Genomic DNA, 18,558 nt, shown 5'->3' with positions numbered 1-18,558 from the left:
CCTAGATTTCAAAAGCCTGTACAAACAAGTTGGTTTTCAAGGTGCTCCGGAACTCCTGATACAACGGTGTTGATCTAATTTGGAGAGGAAGAGAATTCCAGAATTGTGGAGCAAGAACGGAGAACATTGAGCATCCCATTCTGCGCTTCTTGAACCTGGGCGCCACCAATAGGGACATAGAGGAGGATCGAAGTTGTCTGCTGGGGATGTAGGGGACAATTGTTGACGTAATAAAAGCTGGGGCTGTTCCTGCAAGAGCCTGGAAAGTGATACATCCCAGCTTGAATAGGACCCTTTCTCTGATTGGAAGCCAGTGAAGGGATTTAAGAAGGGGAGTGGTATGGTGTGATTTGGGTAAGCCATATGCCAGGCGGGCAGCTTGGTTTTGCACCAGTTGGAGCCTCCGGATGATATATGAGGGGGCGCCATTGTATAGGGCATTCCCATAATCCAACCGGGAGAGAACCATGGCCATCAAAATCAATTTAAGGGCAGAACGAGAAAAGAACCGTGAGATCTTGCGAATGATGCGCAAAATAAAAAAACAGGAAGAAACCACAGTGCTAATCTGGGAATGTAGAGTCAGTTGTTGGTTGAGGGTTATTCCCAATGTCTTGACAGTGGGAGAGGGAGAAGGAGGGGAACCAAGGATGGGGGGCCAAAAAACGGGAGACCAAGGATTGAGTTTGCCGCCAGTGAGAAGAAGGTCGGTCTTGTCAGGGTTGAGCTTGAGGTGGTTAAAGCACATCCAATCCCTGATAAAGACCATCACCGACTGGAAATTGGAAATAGAATCAGGGGAGTTAGAGAGGTTAAAAATGAGTTGGAGGTCATCGGCGTAGTTAAACACAGTGACCTCCATCCTCTGCAGAGCACGAATAAGCGGGCACATGTTTAAATTAAAAAGAAGGGGGGAGCAAGAAGAGCCCTGAGGGACGCCACATAGCACTTTGCGGGCCTCGGAGGAAAAGTTTGCCAGGTGGACTGCTTGTGATCGGTCGCTCAAGAACGAGCTGATCCAAGCCAGGGCAGAGCCTCCAATGCCTGCCGCCTCGACACGGGAGAGGAGGATGGTATGATCAACCGTGTCGAAGGCGGCTGATAAATCGGGGAGAACCAATGCTTGAGAGACATTGGCATCTTGCCCTGCTCTGAGTGTGTCAATAACAGAGAGCACCACTTTTTCGGTGGAATGGAGGGGGCGGAATACCGCTTGGCGTGGTGATAGATAACCGCTGTCCTCTATAAAAGAGCTGAGGACTTTGGTTACGTGGCGTTCGAGGACCTTGGCCAGGTAGGGGAGGAGGGAAATGGGCCGATAGTTTACTAGCGCTGTGGGATCTGCACCTGTTTTTTTCAAAATCGGGACGATGGTGGCTGATTTATGGCATGAAGGGACAGTGCCTGATTTGAGAGTCTCATTGAGAAAGATAAGGGGGGGAGATGGGCAAGTGAGGAAAATATCACGCAGGATGTAGGCCGGACAGATGTCGGCGGGGGATCCCGACTTGACACATGGGAGCAAGGAAAGGAAGGATGCTTTAGACAGTGGGGCTATGAAGTCAAGATGGCGGACGTTGGGTTGGGGGTCGGGGTTTAAAAAAGCTTTGGAGTGTGAAGGTATATTAGCCTTGATAACTGCAATTTTATTAATAAAGAAGTTGTTCAGTGAGTCGCACAAATGTTGGGAGGGTATCGATTTGGGTGAAGCCCTATCTGACGAGGCTAATTCAAAGACTGTGGCAAAAATTTCTCTGGGTTGGTTCTCTGCTCGGAGGATCTTGTTAGAGAAGTAGCAAGTTTTGGAATCAAGGATGGCTTTCTTGTACTCTACCTGAGTGGAGGAGTTCAGTGATTTGGAGGCTGTGCAGTAAGTGCGTCTCCACGCACGTTCTGCACGGCGAGCGGCCATATATATATATATATATGATAGATAGATAGATAGATAGATAGATAGATAGATAGATAGATAGATAGATATACTTGACATAGGGAGTTGAATAATTGTGGGAAATGGATCCACTGTAAATTGGTATTGAAAATATAAATTCCCCTTGAAAGTTTAAAGAATGTTTTAGTCCTCCTGTATCCCTTTACTGAGGATATTAATCCAACATCAATACAGTTTCTACTGCACACCACAGTAAATCAATTTTTACCGTAGTTCATGTTTGCTTGTATCATTCGTTAGTGCTTGTGTGCAATCTGGATGCCAGGGGTTCAAAAATGGAGAGGGCGATAGTAGCATTTGTTGTTAACAGTGCACTCAAGTAGATCAAAAAGAATGATAACTATGGCAAGTTGTTATTTTTAGAACCCTAAAAGTGAGTAAATGTGTGCCCAGGCCCTGTCTGACTCAGGTGTTGAGTTCATTTCAAGTGAATGTCAGCAAAGACATTCAAATCTTGATCGCGTTCTATAAGGCAAAGGAACTATGGTCTGTTGCTCGGTTTTGTCTATGTAGGGATGTATTTAAGAGGTCTTGGTCGTTTTTTGAGTATGCAGGCAAAATCTCATGACATTTTCAAATTTCGCTTTCCAAAAAGTTAAGCAGTTTATTTTGTTACATTTCATGGTCAAGTTAATTCACATAATTTTGGACCACAATTGACTAGTTCATACAGAAAATTGTTCTCAGCAAGTGTAAAATGACAACTAATCGTTATTTTTGGGCGGAACCGGTCTTCTTGTATGGCTAGTTATGTGAGAAATACCATTGTACTTATTTTTCCACTCATAAATGACAAAATATTTCCCAATATAGTCATAATTGTTCACAGTTTTCATAAAACGTGTGCATATTTTGCAAAATATCCTCGCCGTTTCGCCATCTCTTAATATTGACCTCTTTGCTCGTGCCATAGTTACGTACATCTTTACCACGTGACTGTTACGCAACTCCTTGCTGGAGGTTGCGAATGGGCGAATCCGTAATCACAAGTTTGTCACTTATGAAGTATGGAAACAGTGGCTAACGCCTCAGGGCCACCTCCCAACATTGTGCGGACAGTAGCCAGCATGTTCCTCGGGCAAGGTACAGACAAATGTGGATGTCTCGCCTGCAGCCATGCGATTTGTTGATCCGCTCGTTGACTTGGGCAATCACCGGATTTTGCACTGTGTGCAACTCATTAAATTGTTCATGCATTTATGCAGTAGAAGAATTCACAAGGGAAATAGAAGTACAGACTGCCCAATTAAGAAGGAATGCTTTGTCCTGCATTATTCCACCAGGAACACTCTGTTCTCTGTAAATATTTGGGACATTCACGGGCACCGATTACATCTGTATTCTCAATCGCCGAGATTTATACTTTCTGAGTCAGGGCACAACGCGGAGCAGCCCACTATCTCTCTTTAGGTTTGAACTGCTTTGCAAATGCATAAAATGTTATGCTCTGAATCTGTAATTGGTATATATGCATAACACATTTTTGGTACGTGCTTTCATGTGTATCGTGTTGGCAAGTACATTGCAAAAGGTTGGTAAGTACGTGTAAAAGCAAAGTCGGGAAGCATTAGCCATGTTCTGCAAATGCTCCTAATCCATTTTCCATTCTTCCATTTTTTTTTCACTGATTTCACCCTTGGATCCTTATATTCGCCCCACTTTGGCTCAGCGCTCATGAAAAGCTTAGGGTCATGTCACACAACTTCTGAAAGAGTGCTGCCGCTTAGCAGCAGAGCTGAATTTTGGGATGATCTGGTTTCTTAAACCCCAGAATTACTGTCAAATTAATATTTTTTGCCACTATGCATTACATTCATGTTCACCTTCCCAAGATCATGAGCTCGGTACCTATATAGAGCGGCTCGATCAGGTCTCGTTTTATGAAGCGTGCATGAAGGGAGGGTGTTTTGTGGGCTCAGGAGTTCAAATTAAAATAATTGCAAAGAAAGTGAACTGACCTATCTCTATACAGATTCCCTTGGGTTAACTATGGTGTGTTCATTTCCATTGGATATACTGACGATCAGAGCAGGGGAAAGTGCGATGTCTTACTTTGTGTGATGGGCACGCAACCCTTGGAATTATCTACATCAATTTTTCAATTTTCAATTTATTTTTATTATGTTTTGGCACTCCGAAGAGGTCCACATAAAACAAGATACACAAATACAATTATCTACATCAGTTACCGCCTTAGTCCTTGGAGATTGGTGCCTGGAGATTTCGGGGCATCAAGACTTCACTCCAAAGGCACTAACTATTAAACCCTCCACTTGATCCTACCGCTTCTCTTCAAAGGCACAATGTTATGTATTCGTTAAGCTTTTCCTGAAGGTCCAAGGTGCAGCAAGCACCACTGGTCCGATGAACAGTTGTGTGCCTGCAGTTTTGGAATTTGTGTGCATTATTGTTTGAATCATGCAAACAGTTTGGTGTTGATAGTATTGAAATTGTTGGCAGTATTAGTTGGACCAGATGAACACATTTGTCATGGTTAAAAGTTTTTGGCAATATCAGGGTGCGTTGGTTTGAAATTGATGTTCAACAAATAACGCTGCTAAAAATAAAATACTACTAACATCTTTTTGGCCAAAAATCCAACACAGCTGACACAAAACCCTTCACTTACCTGGCTGATACTGGCCATAAATTACAATACAGCTGGTCCAAATATGTATGTTTGATGGGCAAAGCAACATCTTGGCACCATGGCTCAACACCTGGACACAAACCAGAAATGTGCTTCACAATAAAAGGAGAATTTCATAGTCTGATGATTGGAAACTGACTTATTTCTCAAATGCCAGATGCTATAATCTTTTAATATATGTAAACAAAACTGATGCGCGTATTCATTTTTTTGCAGAGATCAAGCCAGTCGGGGGGGCTACCGACTTGATTCCTGACATTGGGAGCCGCTTTCGGCTACCAGTGGTGCCCTGAGGGAGGAGTGCAGCAGGAAAAGATCACTGAACACCTGGAATCCGAGTGTCTTTCCAGCACGAGAGTTTGGACACTACAGGGGGTGAGCCGCAGCGAGGTGCAGCCTCTGGGGCACTGCAACACCCACAGTCTCTTGCTGGAACCACAGCTGACTGCAATTACCCCTGTCTAAGGGCTCCAGGGACCTGCTTTTCGGGGGAATTGATTCCTGACATTGGGATCCGCTTTCGGCTACCAGTGGTGCCCTGAGGAGAGGGAGAGTGCAGCAGAAACAAAAGATCACTGGGCGCCAGACATCCAAGTGTCTCTGCAGCACAGGAGTTTTGGATGCCTCTTGGATTGGCCGGATAGATCTACCTGCCCCTATGGACTATTGAACAAAGCGTGCCCATTGAGGTATGTTGAATTTAATTCCTTTGGATTTGCTCATTAACAACAACCACTTGTTTAGACTTTGGCCCAGACCTGGGGCTGACTTGAGGGGAAGGGGAAAATGTCATTAACTGTCAGGTATGCCAGGTTGTCAGTAGCGCCCAAGCCAATCATACGCCACTAACCTGTATAGCAGACTCCAGCAGAGACGATGGAAGATGAGTAAGTCCCTGATTCCCTAAAACCTAATCCCCAGCAGAGGAAGGTAACCTAGCTGCGTGGGATAAGGCCCGTGGGAAAAAGGGAAGTGGATAACGTAAAATAGATGAGGCCAGGGATAGGAACCCTTCAGAAGGAATGTCGGGGATGTAACCTCCTCTTGGAAGAGAGATACCTGCAGACATAGGACGAGAGAGAGACAGCAGGTAAACAAGTGACTTCTCCTATAGTGAAAGTACAGAACCTATGCCTACCCACCAGAAAGATGGTGTCTTGGAATTACATCTATTCCTAAGGAACACTCCAACTCCCTCTTGAATGCCTCACTCCGTAAACACCCCTACTCGGGGTACCCCACAGTCACCAAAGTGCTAGGTCACGAATAGGAACTGACCCCTCGAGGAATGTGCGTAGGCCTGCCCCTGACTTCCTCGGGATGTGATACTCTCTCACACCCGCTCGGTCAGTGACTTAATGAATGGGCCCATTCGAGAGCCCCCCCGTGAGTGCACCGTCACAGTGATAAAGAGGTTTCAAAATAAACAAACGAGTATTCTCTCCTCGGGAGTTCGGGAAGAATAGTTCAGATGTCTATGCAAGGCAGGACGGCTACGAGGCACTAGTGTCTGTGCCTGCAGTAAACAATCCTCGCAATGTCAGGGTAACGGGGAGCAGGTAGTCCGGGAAATAACAAGGTCTCAGCCAGTCGCAATAAAGTTTTGTTGACAACTCACGCTCTTGGCTCACCAGATATGCATGAGCCTCCTCCAGATACGTCGGCTTCTCTTACCCGCCGCTGACTCAGGCTTGCTTCCACTGGGACGCGGGACTCGCGTCTCTTCCTGCCGATGATCCAGGCTGGTTTCCACGGGGACGCGGGACTCGGCCCGTCACAGGAATGGCTGCGGAAAGGCTTCTCGCTGGAATCCGGTGGGGAACACCTTCCGCCTCGAACATCCGTTAACTCTAGGATTGACAAGCACCTTCCGCTTCCCGCGGAAGTGCTTATGTAGAAAGGGTCGTCGGGCACGCCCCAGTGCATGCAGGGAATTGTAGTTCGGGAACCCCTGACATCGGGGAAACGCGGAGACCCTTCCTGTTGTTTCCTGGTAATAGGCACGTTTGGGGGTGAGACTACTGGTGATTGCTACATTAACTAACTGTTTAGCTTCGCCCTGTGTGGAATGGATGTTCTTTCTTCTTTAAATATATCAAATGTGGATAGAATTTAACTGAGTTTCGATGTTTAATGAGCACTTAGGCACTGAATAATGGAGAAAAGAAAACACCCAGGGACAATGACTGAATCACCCGAGCTTCAATCATGATTTACATTACGGGTGCTCTGGGGGCGACAGATTATGAGTGTGGAAGAAACTTGAACTATTTGCACTGAGAGCGTATCTGGGCCTGCAACATTGATTGATGTTGCAATTTCAGATCCAGCTCCAAATAAATGCTCTACAGGGGAGAGGATTAGCATAATAGAGAGGGTTTCTAACTCCACCTCACCGTACGTCCCTGACTCTCAACCCCCATCGAAACGAATGAGGACACCGTGTTTTCATGCTGCCCCTTCCCCAAAAACTTTAGAACAAGTAGGAGGGGGAGACAGAGTACTAGAAATAAAAGCTCCCACAACCTTGCAGTCACCAAGCCTTCAACTAGAGTACCGACTAAAAAGATGACTTTGGAGGACTATAAAACTCTTCCTTCACTGGAACTAGCATTTGAAACTCTGGTAAAGACCTTTTGTAGCACTCTTACTGATAAATTAAAACACGTGGAACGCGTTGTATCTGTGGGCGTTGATTTATTGGGGAAGGTACACCCGCAGCCTGCCAGATGTATTCCATTGGTGGCTGATAGGGATGTACCCCAGACATTTAGGGGTGCTACTACACCTTGTAAAGAGTATCGCGATAGACCCTAACTATTATCACCAGCTGCTGGACTACTTCATTGTCCACCAATTGAAATTCCGCTAGTACTGGGGTTGTTTCACTCCAATGTATCCGCAAGCTTGTGCTCCTGCTGACACAAAGAGTTCCAACACCTGTGAATCTTCTCCCCTTTCACCTTTAGCCACATTCCCCATTAGAGAAGCTGTCAATAGTCGTCCAGGATAAAAACCAGATTTTGTGGATTTACCGCCTGCAGTGAGACATTACATGGTAATTCTGGCCAATGTTCCGACATTATCCATATCAGAACACAAAACTTGGAATTTCTTAGAAACCAATCATTAAACTGGTTAAACAACAGGGTGGGGGTTGGAAGGAGCTCTTTTCGCTGACATAAAGATGTTGAGGAGGGCAAAATGGGTTGGAAGGGGACACAAATCGCTCCAGGGAGATTGTGTGGTTTTGCCATTTAAAACGTCAGACTTGGTTGAAACCATTCTAAGCAGAGCCTGTTCTCTCCATGCTTTCACACCAAATTGCAGTTTTAGTGCTTGGGTATTTACCAGCAGTCATGAGCAACCTTGATTACCGCCATATTCCATTCCGATTTATAATCCGTTTAACAGATTATCCTCACTTAATGGAGTAGATTGACTGAAGGGTGCCACTCTGACTATTCAGGGTATGGTGAAGGTTTAAATAAAGGCCCTAACCATAGTACGAGCATTCAAGAAGGTGCGATGGTATATTGTCGCCCCCTGCGCCCTAAAATTTCTTCAAATATTCATAATCCCACCTGCCCTGTAAAGCAGGACGAATGCATCCCAGATAGCCCAACCTTTACCTCCATGGAAGTTTTAGATTGGAATGTGACCGGGTTACGAAATAAATGTAATACTATAGAGTGGTTGGATTTTGTGTCTAGGTTTCAAATTGTTTATTCACAGAAAACATGGACTTTTGAACCGATGCAGCTCAATGGATTTAAAACGTACCACGCTCCAGCTACCCCTTCAAATGTTGGTGGGCCCAAGTGAGCCATATGTATTTATGTATCAAATAAAGTGACCTCAACTCATATTTTTGCGGTGGTAACTAAAGTGTCCTGTCAAATCATCACTGTTAAAATGTCTTCGTCCATTTAACTGGTGATAGTACATTTTTATAATAATGCATGTACTATGGAAATAACTTCTGCACCACAACTACTTGACATCGCCCTTAAATCAGAATGTAATAATGATTCAAGAGCATTTTTTTATTTTATAGGGTTGCCATTTCAAACTTCGCTTGTGTCGTCTGCCTTCCAAAAAAGTATGCAGTTTGGTTAATTGTGGCAATAGTGACACAACACACTACTTACACACTTGTTATGGAGACATACTTGATGAGTTACTTTTTAAATACAGTTTGGCTTTTTGTAATGAATTATGTAACCCATGTGTCGCATTTAATAGTATATTTAATGATGGAGGGAAGAATAACTGAATTGACTGTATGCTGTTCCCCAAACGTTACTCTGCATTGCTTTCAAAATTCGTTACATACAATATTTTGATAAGTGATCATTTCCCCCAGAGTGTAGATTTGAATATTAATATTTTTAAACAGCAGGCTGAAAATCATAGGTCACCAACCATTGAAAATATTGAAATTTACTGTCTAAATGGATGTGCCTTGCTTTGGTAAATGGTAAACCCCAATACATTTTTAGAGCCGTTAATCACTACTCGGAATGAAGCTTTTGGGATTTGCTTAGACTATGCAGCTGGGGCGAAATAAGTAATTGAGGCATTAATGTCCATTACTATGGGAAGTAAAGAAGGGGTAACCACATATCAGAAGTCAGGAAATGGGGTTGGTTTGACTTCGCATGCACAAGCGCACGCAAGAGATTAAAAGCAGTCTTATGCAAACAGGCTAGGAATACACAGGAAGTACAGGGTTCCAGACTGACATACAGGCCAGCCCTGAAACAGAGGAAACAAGCATTGGCATAGCCAATAGGTCTCGCCTTTGGGACCTTATAAGTGTTTAGCCATGCAACAGTTGCATAACTAAATACTTATAAGGTCCCAAAAGTGAGACCTATTGGCTATGCAAAGCGGCCGTACGGCCGCGAAAGTGATCGCGATCAAACATCAAAGCGGCCGTGAAAGTAATCGCGGTAAAGCGAGGCGCGCGCGCCCGCGCACATGCACTGTAGCTCTAGGCTGGCCTGGTAGCACTTTTTGGAGCCCCCTCAATAAGTCTCGACAGACCAGCGCATGCGCTGGGTTCTGGCGAGACCTAAAAAGGCTTGAAAGAGGAGGCCTGGGAGAATCAACACGAGACATGTCTTAGTAAAAATAACGCGGCTTTCTGGTGTGTGATTAATTCCCCTTTCCTAAGAGAGGTTGACAGCTCTCATCTTGAATCGCCATCACTGAGGCTGAATGGGTGGCTCGGTATACAAATATTAATTCATACCATGCAGAGAGTCCATGCGATTTTCTTTCATTGTCTTCTGCGTCCGATTTCTAAATTAAGGTTTTCCCCCACAAACATATTAATCCTAAGGCAGGAATACCCTCTCCCGCTTATTTTGACTCTTAAGCCCTCTGATGGAACCACTGCCACTCCATAGACTGGGGTTAACTCCCTGTTGTGTGACCACTTAGCTGCCATATATCAAGGGGGCTCTGAGGCCGCTCCGACTGAGGCTCTGGAGTTCCTAAAAGATGTTCCTCTCCCTCGCCTCACCAAGGAACAGGCGGCGGACTTGAATACTGGGATCCAACTTGAGGAACTATAGGAGACGGTGCAAAGTATGGCACAATGTAAATTCCCAGGCCCAGACGTCCTCCCGGTAGACTTCTACCAGACATACATCGATTTAATACTTCTGTGATTACTGGAAACCTTGCAAGAGGCCAAGCGCTTGGGAGTCTTGCCACAACCCATGAGAGAGGTGCAGAGTGGCATGCTCCCGAAGCCGGGCAGAGATGTACGCCACCATGGCTCATACAGACCCTTGTCAATGCTGGGCATTGTCGCTAAACTACTCACCAGAGGGGGACACGAGGCAGGGGGGTCCATTATCCCCGCTTCTTTTCGCCTTAGCGATGGAGCCTTTGGTGACACAGTTACGATGAGACATGGACCAGTGGGGAATCACCACTGATGGTTTCACCCATGCAATTCCACTGTACGCAGACGATGCACTTCTCTATATTCCCCAACTTGAAGAGGCGATACCAGTATTCCTGGATATATTAGCCTCATTTGTATAAGTATCTGGCTTGCAAATTTGTCGCCAAAAGTCCGTCATATTCCCATTGGCCACGCTAACACAGTTTAGCTGTGAAAGTGACCATTTTTGCTACTTGGGCATACAAGTAGCTCATTTGCCAGATGCTCAACATGCACTGAATATGGGAGTGGTTATTACAGGCCTGAAGGAATAAGTCCTGTTCTGTTATAGACTTCCCCTCTCGGTTATCCGGCGTTGTGCTCCCCCATTGTGTCTATGCCCTCCAAAACTCCTTCTGCAGTATCCCGAAATCTACTTTCGCCACCCTGATCTGTCTCCTAATCTCGTTGGTGTGGGGCGGAGGACACAGCAGGGTAAAACTCGAGGTACTCAAGTTATATGCAGACTCGGCGGGACTGGGACTCCCAGACTTCAGACTTTACTAGTTTGCGGGGTTGCTGCAGCACAGTGGTGCGCCAAGGGCAGTACTGAAGAAAAGGCAATACTGGCAGACTGGGGCAACAGGACAGCACTGCCAAGATATCTTTTGATGTGCTCTCGGACCCCTGGGGAATGCCCGTACATAATCGGGCAGGTAGCAGAGGCCTGGGAGCAAGTTGTCACCCTGGTTATCCGCAAAGCTCCATAAACTAGCTCACTTCCACTTCAGTGGCTGCCGGGGTTCCACCAAATCCAGTCAGTCATGGATATTACTAAATGGTATGAGGGGGCTGCACAACAGCTGGAGACATGTATATGAACAGGACCTTGTTGCCCTTTGACGAAGCAAGGGAGTGGTTTCAAGTGCCGGATGGTCACTTCCTACCATATGCAAAAATATGTCGTACAATTCAAGAAATATGGACCTCGTTTCTAGATGAGCCGGAGGAGTCACACACAGCGTTGTAACTTGCTCTGGGGTCCACTAGAGGGGTAATCTCATGCATATATAAAGCCTTGAGACGATCGCACGGTTGAGGTATCCCCGATAAAAGACAGATACATAGCAAACTTACCATCTCCACTCAACTAGGGCGAGTGGAAGAGGGTGTTTGCGCAAGTTCGTGTGGTAGCCAGTAACGCAAGATTTAAACTCACTCCGTTTTTCTACCTACACTGGATTTAATTTAAGGCCTCAGAGATTAGCATGCTTCAATCCGGGGCGCTCCTTGGCAGGCCCCCGATATGGCGCAGACCCGGCGATATTCATACATATGACCTGGAACTGTATTTGCCTCAATCGTACTTCAAGCAAGTGATCCAGGTACTCCGAACGGTCACAGCTGTGCGTCAGTTAGGCAGTGTTTACTAGGAGCACTTCCGATACAAAAAAAAGGAACCCGCATTAGATACAAATTTGCTCTCCTAGGTCTTGTCCTGGCTAAACTTCACATTGCAATACATTGGACTCATGCCGTCTCCGCTAGACTAGGCAAGTGGAGGGCGGACATGCTGGAGTGGCATGTGGCTGAGGAGTACTGCTTGCGAGCTGTACGTACGGACGAGAATGCAGAGCATGATCTGGAAGAGTGGGCATACATGCTGGAGAATGCAGAGCATGATCTGGAATAGTGGGCATACATGCTGGAGGGATTGCAAACAACGAAGAGCCAGTATGAGAGGGAGGAGCGCTTAACACAGATGTCATGTCATGCCACCCCTACGCCGAACCCAGAGAATTGAGAAAACCCTGCTCTCACATATAGAAATAGCCTTCACTGGACAGCAGAAGAGCACACCCCCTACTTCCTCTGGGAACCCCGTTGACCGTTTGATAATCCTGCTCTTGATGTCCTATTTTCTATTCCCTATGAGATGGGTTCCAACACTGGTCGCTGCCAAGGTTCTTTTTGTTATTTTATTTCCTTACTATAAGTTATAATAAGTATTGCTGCACACAATTCTCCTGTATGTGAAAGGCTTCATATACAGAATAGTTGTTATGCGCCCGGCAATGGGACTATTGAGTGGAGCATACGGGCACCCAAGCGGACTGCTGCAATATAACAACGTTAATAAGTGACTTACCAATGATGTATTGTAAACTGTATGGTAAACATGTACTGTGATATATGTGCAGTGTTGCAATAAAAAGTAAGTTAAAAAAAATCCTATATTTACCCTTGAGGAGGTCACTTTGGCTTAAAAAGTGAGTAAAGGGGGCAACGCACTGGGTCCAGACAGCATTCCTATCAAACTTTATAAATCTAATATTGATTTATTGGGCCAACTTTTGACTCTTGTTTTCAGAGCCTGTTGTAAGTGCTGGTCTACTAAATAGTTTGACAGAATCCCTTATTATCCCTATATATTAGAAATGATACCGCAATACCCCTGTCCAATTTAGACCAACCTCCTTATTGACTTCTTTGGTTAAGGTGCCTGGTTGTATTCTTTGAGTAGATTGCAGGAATGGTCTGAATCCAGCAACATTAAGTCAGACCTACAATACGGCTTCCATCCAGGTGTATAGGCACTCAAGCAGGCATTACATTTCAATCTCTTAATTGGGATATACAGACACACACTAAACAAGGCAATATGTTTCTTGTATTTGATGATTTAACATCTGCTATTGACTGTGTTGTGCATGACAAACTATGAATCATCATGTACGACTTCCTTAGAGAGCTATATTCTGCAAGCAGGGCTAGAGTGCGCTATGGGCTAAAAGAGGAACATACACAGCTGTTCAGCATAGAGTGAGGGGTCTGGCAAGGTTATGTTCTGGCAAGGTTTCCGTTGAATTTATATATTAACAAACTGGGTAATGTTTTAGTAAGTAAATGTAACAATTTTCCCCAAGTTGGTCACCATCCTATTCCGGCTCTCCTCTATGCTGATGATGCAGTGCTTTTGGCCCGTAATTCCCCTGGGTTTACAGCGACTCCTTACTCAGTTTGTTCAAATTATGCAGGACCTGGGATTACAAATCAGCATAAGTGAAACATTTATTATGAAACTCAGGAAAAGAGTGACAAAATGCTGTGACATATTGATTGAGAGCACAAAACTGTTTCACATCAAATTTCTCATATTTAGGCATTTTATTTGACTTAAAGGGGACTTGGACATGTGTGGTCAATTCCACGAATTTGTTAACATCCTTTAGGCCACTGAGTAAAAAGTCCCCAAGAGAGATGATGATTATATGTAAGGCTAAATGTCAGACTACTGCAATGTATGGTGCGGAGTTGTGTCAAAGTCGAATCTTTTCAATTGGTTGAAAATGCTTTTTTAAGTAATCTCCTTGCTCTTCCCAAAAATTGCTCTACTTTTGGTTGTCACTTGTAATTGGGTGTGCCCTTCTTGACAGATCTGATTAAGATTCAGCTTGTTTTGCTCTGGCACAAAATCTGGACATCTGAGTCTATGGGATTAAACTGAGACATCATAAAGGAGTGTCACAAGTCTTTGTACATCCTTAAAATCCCTTGGCTCAAACACGCTAAAGATTTTTTATTAGGTCATTTTGTGTGCTTTGATAATCCAGAGTCTTTGACTAACATTTATAGGAAAGAGCAGAAATCCCAATATTTTTCACTGCTTGAGGATTTAAGGTTATCTACAGAACTATTGAAACCTCCCGTTCTTAAGAATCAATTGATCTTGACCATACATGGTATGCAACCTTATTTAATAAATGCACACAATGCTCTCTATAGATCTGTTTTGATATGATTTAGGATGGATCTAACTAGCTTTCCCAATATAAACAATTGGTAAATGCCCCTGTGATAACGTTATTCACCCAGAGCACCATGAACATTGTTTTGTTTTGTAAATATTATTCACATCTGAGAAAATGTTTAATCAAGTCATTGTTAAGATTCTAAAACTTTGTACTGTATTGAGCAGCTTTTTTGTTTTTACAATCCCTTCCTAGTCTGTGCATTTGTGTTGTCATGTCATGTAATTTTATTATTTATATAAAGCAATCGTCCTTTTTTTTTGTTTAAATATCTTTATTGGTATTTTTCCTTTTTTGAATCGTGTAACAAATTAACATTTGCAAAAATAGCACATCTACACATACGAAATCATAGCAGGAAAACAGTTATCTTGATAGCGTCGAGTTCCGGATAGTGAAAAGAACAATATGTAATAACTATTACGTTGTATATGCAGATGGCTCGTGATCATAAAATACTGCATGCTACTTCCCACTACCATCCGGGGTCCTATGCCGTATCCGATTAACAGACAGTGGCGCCCTGTATATATAATGAGTGCATTTTATTACTCCAGATGTCCACTATAGGTGATTAGATTCAAACAGTCACTTGAAATACTGGGGCTCGTATTGCAACTAATCGTATTCCAGGAGTAAATGTAGATGAAGTAACAGGATGAACCAATAAGACATATACAATAATCAAGCCTTCAAATTAACAAGAAATAAGAAAGAAGAAAAGATTGCCATCACTTTACAACAGAAAGAATATACATAACATCACCAGATCCACACATGCTCATCTCGACCCGGATTCTGCAGCAGCTCACCAAAATAACGTTTGAATTCAGAAAGAATTGAGAACCTCTAAAATCAAAACCTTGGTTATGTGTGCCGAGGGGTTAGGAGGGCGATTGGTAGTCCATTACGCAAAAACGTGGCAGTGTCCATGAGTGCAGTGATGACTCCAAGTATGGGAGCAACTAAGATTAGGTTAGGTATTGTTTTTTTCATCTGTTCCATTTTTAAAGGTGGTGAAGATGTTATCCCAACATTGTGCGATGGGGTATTTGCGAAGCCCCGCTATTTCCTCTCTATGTAATGTGATACTTTCTGCCTGCGCCCAGACCATGAGCGATCTCTCCCAGCTTATCGTTTCTGGGGGTGTACTGTGTTTCCATCTTTTCGTAATTAAGCGTTTCGCTGCTATTAACCCTAGATCCCAGAACCGAGACGTGTCTCTGTTTTTTTTGGATCTGGCGTAGAGCCCTAATATATGGACTTCCCATGTGTGCGGCAGGGGGATTTCAGTGCAGCGCAAAAGTGTCGTGACTACTGTCTGCCAATAGTTGTGTAAGGAGGCGCAAGACCACAACATATGGAGTAGGTCTGCATTTAGTTGCTGGCATCGAGGACATGCAGATGTATTGATGGTGAAGTATTTGTTTATATTATCAGGCGAGAGATATGCTCGTTGTACAATATATGTTTGTATCAGCTTACATTTAGAGCTTCTCGGGATGTATGCAGAACTGGCCAAGATGGCATTCCACTCCTTCTCCGTCCAGGGTGCGCCCCTGCTTTCCTCCCAACGGATGCGGAGACTCAACATTGGTTTCAGTGTATGTGTAAGAAGAGCTGTCACTAGCCAGTGCACTATGTGGGAGCCCGCCCCCATAACATGTAGGTATTGAATTAACAGGTGCGTGGGCGGCTCAGTCGTCATGTCTCCCCAAGAGGCTGACAGGGCTCTGATCAAGGAGGTATGCAATAGAAATTGTCCTGCCGGTAGCCCACTGTCCCCTACCAGGGCAGCAAAAGTAAGGAGCGTGCCATCTGAATATAGGTCGCCCAGGGTATCCACTTCTGCTGCATGCCAATGACTAAGAGCTTCTTTGGAAGTACCAGCCCTCCCCTGGGCATCCCCAGGAGTGGAAGTATTGGGGCATATGGGAGTATTGCCCGCGTGAGAAGTAGGCCTCGCCTGTAGCACTTGTATGCCAGCACTAGGTGGAACTGAGATGGCCGCGGGGGCCTAGCGATGGGATGAAAGAGGTGGCAGATTTGTGATTGGGTCCAGGGCCGCTGTAAAGTCGCCGTGTCCTCCAATCCCCTGCCACCAAGCCATCTCGTCACCCACTGTAACTGAGCCGCTATATAGTACAGCTCCAGATTAGGGACTGCCAGTCCTCCCTGACTGACTGGAGCATATAGTTTCCATAATGCTACACGGGGCCGTGTATATGTCCCAGTATATGTGTAATCCCCCCCCCGCGCCGTACGTACCGACGTTATCGGAGCTGATGACTCGTTTTGACGGACAAGCCATGTGAGTAGCTTTGATGCGTCCGCGCCGAATGTGCTGCACAGTTAAGGCATCGCAACCACTCTAACAGTCGCGCATGTTCCTCTCTGTGGCAATCAAGCCACCGTGGGGATCCCCTAGCGGCTTCCTGCTCGCAGGATGCTAATTGTGACTCTAATTTGGTGAGGTCTTTTTCTAACTGTGCTCGGATACCTGCCTGTGCTCCCAAACAGTGTCCCCGTAGACGCTCTTTTAGAGCGTCCCACTCCAGCAGCAGCGTTGAGGCAGAGCAGGCATTTTCGTCAAAATACTGTGCTACAGTGGTGGCCAATAAGCCCCGGAATAGTGCATCCAGTGGTGCATCCGGCTGAAGCCGCCAAACTGGGGTCGGTGGGATCCCTTACTCCCATTCCAACTCCAATACGTGTGGATTGTGGTCTGAGTGCGTAAGCCCCATGTAGTGTGACCCTATAACTCCGGGTAGGAGATCAGAGGTCACCATAAAGTGATCCAGCCGCACATGAAGGCCATGTGCTCCCGAATAGTAGGAGTATACCCTGTCCAGCGGGTAATGATGGCGCCAGGCATCTGTCAAATGCCAGTGCGTTGCCCAGTTGTTCAGTGCTTTCATTGCTGTGTGTGTGGCTGTACCAGGCAAGGGAGGAAAAGAGCGGTCCAATGAGACATCCAATACACTATTGTAATCCCCGCCTAGTATCAAAGGAGTATCATGCCATCTGGCCAGTTTGTGAGAAACAAGTTCAAAATAAGCAGCTTGTTCAGTATTATGAGCATAGAGCGAGGCAATGATCACAGGTCTGCCATCTAGGGTACCTTTGACAATCACATATCTACCCTCCATGTCAATACATGAGTCTACTACTTGAAAAAGGGTCCCTGGTCTAACCCACACCAGTACCCCCCGTGCATACACCGCGTATCCTGTAGCGTACAGTTGTCCCCTCCAGCGCCTATGTAACTTGGACACCTCAGGTTTATGTATGTGTGTCTCCTGGAGTAAGGCTATGTGTATATGGTGGCGTTTCAGATATGAATAAATGTGGTATCGTCGTGACGGGTCATGCACACCCAGCACGTTCCATGTAACTATCCGTATCGGGCCATGGAGACTGAGAAAGAGAAACGCACCATGTCCCATCAGGCCAAGGGGTGAGGAGAGCCAATAGGGGAGTTCGCAAATACGTGCAGAGTTGTCGCTGCTGTACGAACGGGATGAGTGGTCTACATATCGCGTGATGTGATGGATGGCAAAGCAAACATTCAAACCGTATATAATAAGAAATACCAGAAGGACGAGTGTGCAACAGGCAACCGCCCAAACAAAGAACAAAAGTAGCATACAGTCAACGTCTGGGGGGATCAATATGCACAGCAATATACTAAATAGAAATAGCGTGGGATACGTCTCCCCAGGCTACCTCAATTTCCCCGGCCTAACCCATATTGTCTGGGGTGCTACATCTATAACATAATTGATGTTCCCTTGGGAGCAGGTGCCACCCGACAACCCGCCTAGATGTCCCGAATCTAATCAAGCGATCAGTCCCCGGCAACCCACCCGTTGCAGCAACAGGAGCAGCACAATAAGAAGACCCCAGCATCTCAGATCAGGGAATACAATGCAGAAGACAACTATAGGAACCCAGATACTTGCGTGGCAGTAGATAACAGTCTTGTCCTGTGCTGCGAGAGCTACATATGAAAGGCAGAACATAAATGTGTCCAAGGCTCAAACTATCTCATTAGAAGTCTGCGGGATGATCCGGGGCAGATCACCAGAGGCTTGGGAGGCAAAAAAACTGTCTGAGAGTTCATTGTCACTTGGTGGTTCTTGTCGATCGGAAGTTGAATTTTTCTCTTCGTCTTGTGTCCCACTGATGTCCACCACCGCCTGCAGGGCTTGTTGTTGGCCACTTAGGATCAATTCCGGGGCCCTGC

General features: G+C 45.3%; 1 protein-coding gene across 1 annotated transcript in view; it reads left to right on the top strand.

Moving 5' to 3' along the window:
- LOC146789911 (uncharacterized) overlaps window positions 1-18,558 on the top strand; it is a 3,228,338-nt gene that overhangs the window by 1,734,391 nt on the left and 1,475,389 nt on the right. The window contains exon 8 of the mRNA XM_085631221.1: window positions 4,818-5,290. The gene's annotated coding sequence lies outside the window, so the exon portion shown is untranslated. The remainder of the gene's footprint in view (window positions 1-4,817; window positions 5,291-18,558) is intronic.

The sequence above is a fragment of the Triturus cristatus genome, chromosome 10, assembly GCF_964204655.1.
Source record: "Triturus cristatus chromosome 10, aTriCri1.1, whole genome shotgun sequence".
Taxonomy (NCBI): domain Eukaryota; kingdom Metazoa; phylum Chordata; class Amphibia; order Caudata; family Salamandridae; genus Triturus; species Triturus cristatus.
Note: the sequence above shows the minus strand (reverse complement) of the source record. Positions and strands in the feature narration are given on the sequence as shown.